Consider the following 10,340-nt stretch of genomic DNA (forward strand, 5'->3'; position numbering starts at 1 on the left):
TTTTGTTTTGATATGCCCAAATAGGCTGCTCATATGAGCTAGTTTGATTATTGGCACCTTTCAAGCTCTAATGTCCTGTCACCAGGTGGTTAGATCTGTTACTAGATATGTGAGCTCAGGAGTCTGCCTACTCTTCCTGTATGGATTCAGCTCAGGTGCCCAGGTAGATAGCCACCAAGTGTGTGGTGTAGGCTCTCACTTACAGTCTCAGACAGGCATGGGTGATTGTTGGTGTAGGCACAGGCATCTGGCTGCAGCAGGGGGACACACGCCGAGCAAGGCAGGGGGCTGATGGTTGCCCCCAAGTGTCCAGGAGAAAGGCGTGCCCTGTTCCCTAGACCACGTAGGTGGGTGGCTTTTGCAGCCGGACTATGAGCACCTAATGCTGTTGGTTGTGAGGACTGGGGGGCACCTCTTATTCATGGGCCCCTATTGCTGGTGGCTAGGTGGTATGGGTGGAGCCACCAGTCCTTAGGCCCCTGATGTGTGTAGGGGAAGACCCTGCTTAATGGGCAGAGCAGTGTCAAATGTCAAGAACCTGCCCCTTCACAGTTGAAACCATTGAAGTTAGACTTCCTGTATATACCCTGTTGTACTATGGTAATGAGGGCCTATGCTGCTGAAATGGGTCCACACAAGACTATGTAGGGGAAAGGCACTCAAAGTCCATGGATCCCTTATGCCTGTGCTTAGGCAAAAGAGCTGTACCTACCCTGGGTTCCTGGCTTAGGGGAGCCAGCACTTTATTTTTTTCCACTGTTTGTTAATTTGTTCACTCTCCAAGGCAGGGAGAATGGCTCCAGGCATGTGATGGATCCTACTTCCGGCTCAGAGGACTCAGCAATTGCTGAAGCTGGTCAGGGACCCAGTGCAGAGCAGGGAGTGGGGTTGTAAATGGGAGAGAGGTTTTTCCCTAAGGGGGGTGTTTTTGATCCACACGGTATGCTGTATGCAAGTTCTTATCTTTTGCCGATTCAGGGCTGCTTCTCACTGGTTCTGGGTGGCCATGTAGACTCTCTGGCACTGGATCTCTCTCTGTGCAGAAAACGTGCCTCCCGAGCACTGCGGCTTGCCTGTCTCACCGCTCACCCATGACCTGATCAGGCCTGAAGGGCTCAGGCTCCCACCGGCTCAGGTCTGGCAACTCCTCGCTGCTTCTGAACCGTCTCTCCCTCCCCCTGCCACTCAGTCCGGTTCCTCAACTCTGCCTTTGATGTTCAGGGTCCCCAGATTGCCATATATAATTGAGTCACTTGTTTCTTCGGGTCTTTGTTGTAAGAGGGTCCATCGGAAGCATCTGACTACTCCGCCATCTTGGCCCCACCCCCCAAATATAATTTTTATAAATTTTTTTTACTAAATCATTTTTTAAATAGTAATGGTGTAAAATACAAATATCTTTAAACTTATAAAGTACTAGTAATGGGAAAGAACTAGGTAAAATATTTTGGTAAATTGATGATTTCACATTAGTTTGTGTTAAAAAGGCAATTAGAAAAAAAGTCAGTAAAGAGAACACTACTCACAATATTGAGATTCAAAGGACTTTATTTAGATCTTGATAATACACTAATTTGGTTAAATAGTCAAAATGCTAATGTGAATTTGTGAAAAGTCTGAATTAGAATTTTTAATAGAGTTTGATTATTTTTAAACATATCTTAGAAATGGAATGAGGTGCATCACTATTTGTGACAGAAGGGCTTTAAGGAAATTAAAATATTAACATCTTTCATTTAGTAGATGCCGGCACTGTGTTAACTGCTTTAAGCTATGTTTTTTTTCCACTTATCCAGATAAGGATGTTGACAATAAGATCACATTAACTAATAGTATTTTACCCTCATATATTGGCAATGTTTAACAGAAACTGTTAAAAGCTGGGATTTGAACCAAGCTCTGCCTGACTCTATATTGTTCCATCATCATGAAACATCTAACTCTGTTATAAAGTTTTTAAGAGTAGAATATGTAACTCCTTTAACTTTGTACTTTAGAAAGTGAACAATGTACACAGGAGATGCACAATAATTATTTGAAAAAGAAAAAAATTCTTTTTAAATATTAGTGATAAAGCAGTAAATCTGGGTATCACAATTACTTTAAACAATAATCTTATTTATTCTATTTTAATTAATTAGGCTAACTTATTAAACTCCAGTAAAACAATTCAAACCTACTCTGGATAAATTACTGAGAAGATAAATGAATAAGATCTTATTAATCTTCATAGGAACTTCCCTTATTAAGGTCATCAATGACCTCCATGTTGGCAAATTCAAACATTAATTCTCATTTCTCATCTTTCTTGACCTATCAGCAGCATTTGAGACCGTACTTCCTCCCTGTACTTTCTCTCTTAGCTCCCAGGACCACACACTAACCTGCTTTTCTTTCTCATGTCTTGGTCAACCTTTCTCAATCTCCTGTTTCTTCTTTGGTTTCTTCTCTTCTCCCTGACTTCACTGGTGGAGTACCCCAGGGCTCAATCCCCTAATTTTAAATATCATTTATATCCCTAAAACTACCACATTTATATCTTCAGCCAAGGCCTCTCTTCAAATCTCTGTCTCCAAATGGATGTCTAATGAATATTTCAAACTTAACATATCAGAAGTAAGTTCTGATCTTCTCTCTCAAATTTGCTCTACCTCCAACCTTCGACTCCATACTTCCAATTTTTCAGATTACAAATTGTATTGTCCTTGAGTTCTCTCTTTGTCTCATACTCCTTTTTGAATCCTTCAGAAATCCTGATGGGTATAATGTAAAAATATATCCATGACCTGCCATTTCTTACTATCGCCACAGCTGTCATCTTGAGCTCAGCTCTATCACCTCTCACCTGGATTACTGTATCTTTCTTCTGATTATAGTATAGTCATATAGATTTAACCTGCATAATGACTGTTCAGTTAATTATTTTTTGCCTAACGACCCTTGAAAAGTTACATTTTTCAGACAGTTTCATATACAGGCTTTTTTTCTCTCAAAAACATACTACATGTGTTATAATATGTTCAAATCTCTCCAGATTCAGGGCAGCAGCCCTAGACCTTGGATGTTGGTCTCTCTCCTTTGGCCGTAGTATCAGTCCAACTTTCTGGCCCACTGGGATATCAGGCCCACCCCCTCAACTTTGTGCAGTGATCTCATCTTCCCATACTGTAGAGTCAGTAGCCCTTAGTGGCCCCACTTTCTCAGCTCTGAATATCCCATTCTCCCAGCTCACTGGGTCGGTTGCCCCACCTCCCTCATCTTTGGTCAGTGACCCTGTTCTCCTGGCCCACCAGGGCACTGGTCCCACCCCCTGGAACAGAGGAATCAGGTGCCAACCCTGCTGTTCCTGCTGGAAGTCCTATTGGTCTCTGAACTGCTCTCAGAATTGTCCTTTCCTTTTCTTGAAGGGCAATCAATAAATATTCAGAGTCATATAGCTCCGTTGGCTTGTTTTCTGCTCGACAAATTCCAGGAGACAGACAGGTACTCTTCATTTAGTACCATCTCTAAAGAAGACCCTCAATGAGATGGATTGACACAGTGGCTGCAACAATAGGCTCAAACATAGCAATGACTGTGAGGATGGCACAGGACTGGACAGCTTATCTTGCTGTTGTACATAGGGTCATTATGAGTTGGAACTGACTCAATGGTACCTAACAACAACAACAACCATCCCTTTCAGCCTAAGTGACTTGTTTCTGTTGAGATGGTTGATTGGATCCGTTAGTCATATGCCTAATCTCTGTAGAAATAGTTGTCTTCCTGGTGGCCTAATTGTAAAGTGCTATGGCTGCTAACCAAAAGGTTGGCAGTTCAAGTCCGCCAGGTGCTCCTTGGAAACTCTGTGGGGCAGTTCTACTCTGTCCTGTAGGGTTGCTATGAGTCAGAAGCAACTCAACAGCAACGGGTTTGGTTTTTGGTTTGGTAACCACACCCTTGTTGTTTTCTCCAGAGCACATTTTCTTAATTTTTACAACAAAATTTTCCAAATTTTCAATTCTAGGTGTTTTTGTTTTTTTTGCACAGTTTATTCTTTATCCCTTTCCTCCTGCATTTTACTATAAGCAGCAAGGAGAAACCTTGCTGCACTTTCAAGATTTTGCTTAGAAGTCTCCTCAGCTAAATATCTAAGTTCATCACTTACGGGTTCTACTTTATACAAAATATTCAGATATAATTCAACCAAGTTCTTTTCTACTTTATGGCAAGGATCATCTTTCCTCTAGTGTTCAATAATCTATTCATAATTTCCTTTTAAAGCCTCACCAGAAGCACATTTAACGTTCATACTTCTAGCAACATTCTGTGCATGACAATAGAAGCTTTCTCTACAGCTCTCCTCATTTCTTTAGGAGCCCTCATGAGATTTACCCTAATGTCCATAATTCTACCAACAGTCTCTTCAGGGCAATCAGGCCCTTACTATCAAGCACCTCAAAACTCTTCCAGTCTCTATGCATTACCTTATTCCAAAGCCATTTTCACATTTTTGGTGTTTGTTAGAGCAGTACCCTACTCTCTGGTACCCAACTCTGTCTTAGTTTCCTAGGGATCCCATAACAAAATACTAGAAATGAGTAGCTTTAAAGAACAGAAATTTACTGTCTTACAGTTCTGGGGGCCTCAAACAAGGTCATATCCATGGGTATAGGGGTTAGGACTTCAATAATATCTTTTTGGGAGACAATTCAATCTATAACACACAATATGTGCTCTAGAGTGTCAATATCAATTATAATTCCAGAAATGTATAGAAGGAAAATTATAATGCCTGTGTTAGTGGTAAAGAAATAAGCGGAACTTGGACTTAGGAGGGAAAATAATTGATGATTATAAAATAGATTGACACCTAATTAGATATTGGGTTGCTATGAATCAGAATTGATTTGACGGCAACGGGTTTGTTTTTTTTTTTGGTAACTAGCCATGCATTGTTTTGGTCTAAGTTACTTGGGTCTGTATTTCTTATGTTTAAATTTATGAGATATGGTCACTACATTGTCTTGACATATTATAGACGTTAAATAAATACCTTCTTCTCCTGTCTAGGATGTGAACTAAAGTACTGACTTCTGAGTTTGCTTCATTAGAACACATTTCAGAAAAGGAAAAAACAAGCTAAATTAGTGACTCAGGTTTGGCAATGTGACTGCTTATGGAACCTTGGTATGGAAACATGAATGTTTGACTCTGATCCCAAAATTTAGGTAAGAAATGGAGCAACAAAAATATGGATTGCAAGCAGGAATTAAAAATAAATTAAAAGTTAATGGAAGATCAAAAATCCTACCAATATGCCCATGAGTGCAGGCACACACACGTAACCATATAAAGATTTCAGGAGAAGAAAAACAAAAACAAAAAAAAATGACAACAACAAAAAATCTTTAAAGAGTATATTTTATCTATTATTCTGATGACAGATGACTTGTGGCAATGAGTAACTAACATTTCCTTCTCTCCTTCAGCTCATATGGAGCTATGTAAAATAGAGGTTATCGTCAATATTGCTAATTAATGGTGTAGTTGCCAAATACCAAGTCACATTATGACAAAGAACATGACCTAATGTTACTCAAGAACATTTCATCAATCAAAAGTCAGAAAACAGCCAAGAGCTAGTATTTTCTTTGGATCAATATTGCAACTTAATAGTGGCAGTTAGCAAAATTAAAGGCCACTAACCAGATTAAAAAGTCTTAGTTTGTAATTTTTCTTTACTAAAAAAGGATATGTATTCAATGATGTTTGAGTTGAATTCAAAGTATGGAGAAGATTCCACCAATTTGATTAAAAGCAATTCAATGAGTATTTAATGAGTACCTACCCTGTGCCCAGTGAAGAGTACTCTAGGGGATATAATGGTGAAGGATATAATCTCTGCTCCCCATGAATTTATAGTACTTTTGGGTAGAGAAAGCTAGCAGATTTAAAATAAAAATCAAAAGTTCAATGGCTAAAAATTAAACACTACTAGCAATAGAATATCTGAGGATAAAGAAAACTATGTGCATTAGAGTAGTTAGAAACTAACACTGTGTAGAAGGTAAATTTGAAAAAAAGGATGTGGGAATGGAGGGCATTTCAGCGGTCTCTCCTATCTCTCCAAGCTGGCTTCCATACACGCTTAGCCGAACTAGCACACGAAAAGGCAGCCATCTACCCAACAATTATTTAGAACACAAAGGTTTAATGCAATAAAAAATTATATAGAAGAGATATAGGTTTATAGTGCATGTTGTAGTCATCAGCATTCAAATGGTCATTGAAATTATCAACAGACACAATTTGAGCCACTGGACATAGAGACAGAAATAGAGAACCAAGGATGGGGTCATGAATGAAACACAGTGATCAACTTTGAGAGATGTAGAAAATTATTCATCTTAGAAACTAAGAGTAGGTAACGAGTAATTAACAATACTGAGGCAGCTTGAGTGAAACAGGAAATAACATTTGACTAGCAGACAGAAAGTCATTGGTACCATTTGAGAAAAGGAAAAAAGACAAGAATGAGTGGATTTATTGGATAAAGAACAGCAGCAGTTGTGAAGAAGCTGAACAGTGAAAAGAAAAAGGAATCTATGTGTTATCCAAAGCATTGTGGAGGCACTCAGATAACAATTTTATTCTTTCTAAAACAAAAATGATGACTGAAAATACCACTGCTTCAGTGGCTTTTTTTGGTGTATCATAGAAGAGAAAAACATCTTCAAATAATAAGAGTTGTTTTTCTCCTATTGGAAAGTTGAATGCTAAATGTAAACACAGTAAACTGGCTATTCAGCATTGTAGACCAATGATGCAAATTCTGATGGTGTCCTTTAATACCATGAGGTAGAATGATGGATGATTAATCCACTTTGTCAAAACAGAGCAACTCATCAATGTTAAGAAGATCTTAGGAGATCATGGGTTTGTTTTTCTGTAACATTTATATAAGCAGCCAAATATTACTTATTCTCCCTGCTAAACTTGTGCTCAGCGTGTTCTTTGGTACTCATTGAACTCTAGTATACTACATTGGAATTTTTTTTATACATATACAGGAAAAAATACAAGACACTTAAAAACTAAGCCTTAACATCAGTAAAATACATGAAATCATGTAATAGCCAAGAACAAATACTAAAATTAGAGTCAATTTATTAAATTCAGAAATCTGATGATAACACAAACAAGAGCACGGTTTCTGGAGACAGATTTCCAGGGTTTGCTACTTACTAGCTGGTGTCCTCAAGCTAATTATATACCTTCTGTATGCCTCAGTCTCTGCATCTGTAGACTTTTAAAAGCACTTACCTTTTAGGATTTTGCAAAGCTTAAGTCACTTAAGTTTTTAGATCAGCGATTGAAACAAACTGAAAATTGAAAGTGTTTGCTGTTGTACTTCTCATCTGCTTCTTTTTATGAGTTCAAGTTTTCTGAATGATTTTATGGCATTGTGATGTTATTTCAGAGAGTTGTTAATGAACAATTATATTACTTCTATTTTGGACATATATCTTTATCCTTTCTGTGTTTGTAGCATGAGGCTCTATTCTCTCATTCATAACTGGAGGAACATTTACTTTAACATCACAGAATAAAAGGCCAGTGGAGTTACTGTAAGGAGGCCTGGTTGCCAAGTGGTTAAGCCCTTGGCTGCTAACTGAAAGGTCGGTAGTTTGAACCCGCCAGCTTCTCTGTGGGAGAAAGATGCGGCAGTCTGCTTTCACAAAGATTACAGCCTTGGAAACCCTATAAGGCAGTTCTACTGTGTCCTAGGGATCTCCCTGAGTTGGAATGGACTTACCGGCATGGGGTTTGCTTTTTTGGTTTTTGGAGTTATTGTGCTCAATTTTTATGTCCTGCCCTTGGAAGACTGGTGTTTCTTAAAATATAGTCCACTGGACACCTCTGAACAAATAGGATTCTACGGGGGAAATATTAAATGATGCAGGAAGCATCACAAGAAGATGGAAGGAATACACAGAGTCACTATACCAAAAGAATTGGTCGACCTTCAACCGTTTCAGGAGGTAGCATATGATCAGGAACCGATGGTACTGAAGTAAGAAGTCCAAGCTGCACTGAAGGCATTGGTGAAAAACAAGGCTTCGGGAATTGACGGAATACCAATTGAGATGATTCGACAAACAGACGCAGCACTGGAAGTGCTCACTCGTCTATGCCAAGAAATTTGGAAGACCACTACCTGGCCAACCAACTGGAAGAGATCCATATTCATGCTTATTCCCCAGAAAGGTGATCCCACAAATGTGGAAATTATTGAACAATATCATTAATATCACATGCAAGCAAAATTTTGCTGAAGATCATTCAAAAGCGGCTGCAGCAGTATAGTGACAGGGAACCTCCCTGAAATTCAAGCTAGATTTAAAAGAGGACTTGGAACCAGGGATATCATTACTGATGTAGATGGATCCTGGCTGAAAGGAGAGAATACCAGAACGATATCTACTTGGTTTAATTGATTATGCATTTGACTGTGTGGATCATAACAAATTATGAAGAATTGGAATTCCAGAACACTTCATTGTGCTCATGAGGAATCTGTACATGGATCAAGAGGAAGTCATTGGAACAGAACAAGGGGATACTATGTGGTTTAAAGTCAAGAAAGGTGTGCATCAGGGTTGCATCCTTTTTCCATACCTATTCAATCTGCATACTGAGCAAATAATCTGAGAAACTGGAGTATATGACGAACAACAGGGCATCAGAATTGGAGGAAGACCCATTAACAACCTGCATTATGCAGACGACACAGCTTTGCTTGCTGAAATTGAAGAGGGCTTGAAGCACTTACTGATGAAGATCAAAGACCACAGCCTTCAGTATGGATTACACCTCAACATAAAGAAAACAAAAATTGTCACAACTGGACTGATAAGCAACATCATGATAGAGAAAAGATTGGGGTTGTCAAGAATTTCATTTTACTTGGATCCACAATCAACACTCATGGAAGAAGCACTCAAGAAATCAGAAGACGCATTGCATTGGGCAAATCAGTTACAAAAGAGTTCTTTAACGTGTTGAAAGGAAAGATGTCACCTTGAGGACTAAGGTGTGCCTGACCCAAGCCATGGTGTTTTCAGTCACCTCATATGCATGGAAAAGCTGGATCATGAATAAGGAAGACAGAAGAGAATTGATGCCTTTGAATTGTGATGTTGGCTAAGAATAGTGAATATACCATGGACTGCCAAAAGAAGGAATAAATCTGTCTTGGAAGAAGTACAAGGAGAATGCTCCTTAGAAGCAAGGATGGCGACACTATATCTTGCATACTTCGGACATGTTATCAGGAGGGATCAGTCCCTGGAGAAGGACGTCATGCTTGGTAAAGCAGAGGGTCAGAGAAAAAGAAGAAGACCCTCAACGAGATGGATTGACACAGTGGCTGCAACAATAGGCTCAAGCATAGCAACAATGGTGTGGATGGTGCAGGACCGGGCAGTGTTTCATTCTGTTGTGCATAGGGTCACTATCAGTTGGAATCAACTCAGTGGCACCTAATAACAACAACACCCAAGAACTAGTGAATCACAATCTATGGGAGTTAGATCCAGGAATACATGATTTTTATAAACATACTGAAAGTTGATCAGAGGCATGCTAAAATTTAAGAACCACTGCTTCGAATTTTCTTTGTGCTCATTCTCAATTCCTTTGTTTATATTCACTTTTATATTTTCTCTTCACTCTTTCTCTCTTTGGCCTTCAGTATTACAGGTGGGAAAAAGCAGAGTGGTTTGTTTAACAAAAATTAATTCTATACTCCATTTGACATTTTAACCACAAAGTTAGGTATGTATTTTAGGCTATCAGCTGCATTAACTAGGTGACTAAGCTTTTTTCTAATTAAACAATGGAAAATGCTTGAAAGGATATAAGGCAGATAGAAACTAAACTGGTACACAATATAGCATAGCATAAAGCTGTAAAAAAGAAGACACTGACAGTGGCTGCATAAATTAAGTATCCATTAGGTTATTAGGCACTGTGCTAAGTATGTTACATTTATTATACCATTTATTCTCATGGCATCCTTAAGACATGAAAACTAGCATTTACAGATGAGGAGACTAAAATACAGAAATTTAAAGCTACTTTCCTAGAATCACCCAACAGGAGAAGGATCTAAGATGTCAATCAAGCTGCATGATTCCTACAAACGATCTCTTACAAGCTATGGTTTACTACTGCTTTTATGTATTTATAATTATAGACATTTAGAAATAGAATTTGGGCATACAGCCAAGCACCATGTAATGAATGTATATGTTTGTCTCTTCTCTTTCACCGCAAAGGACTTTACTAAAAGTACT

The sequence above is a fragment of the Trichechus manatus genome, unplaced genomic scaffold (assembly GCF_000243295.1).
Source record: "Trichechus manatus latirostris isolate Lorelei unplaced genomic scaffold, TriManLat1.0 scaffold00123, whole genome shotgun sequence".
Lineage (NCBI taxonomy): Eukaryota > Metazoa > Chordata > Mammalia > Sirenia > Trichechidae > Trichechus > Trichechus manatus.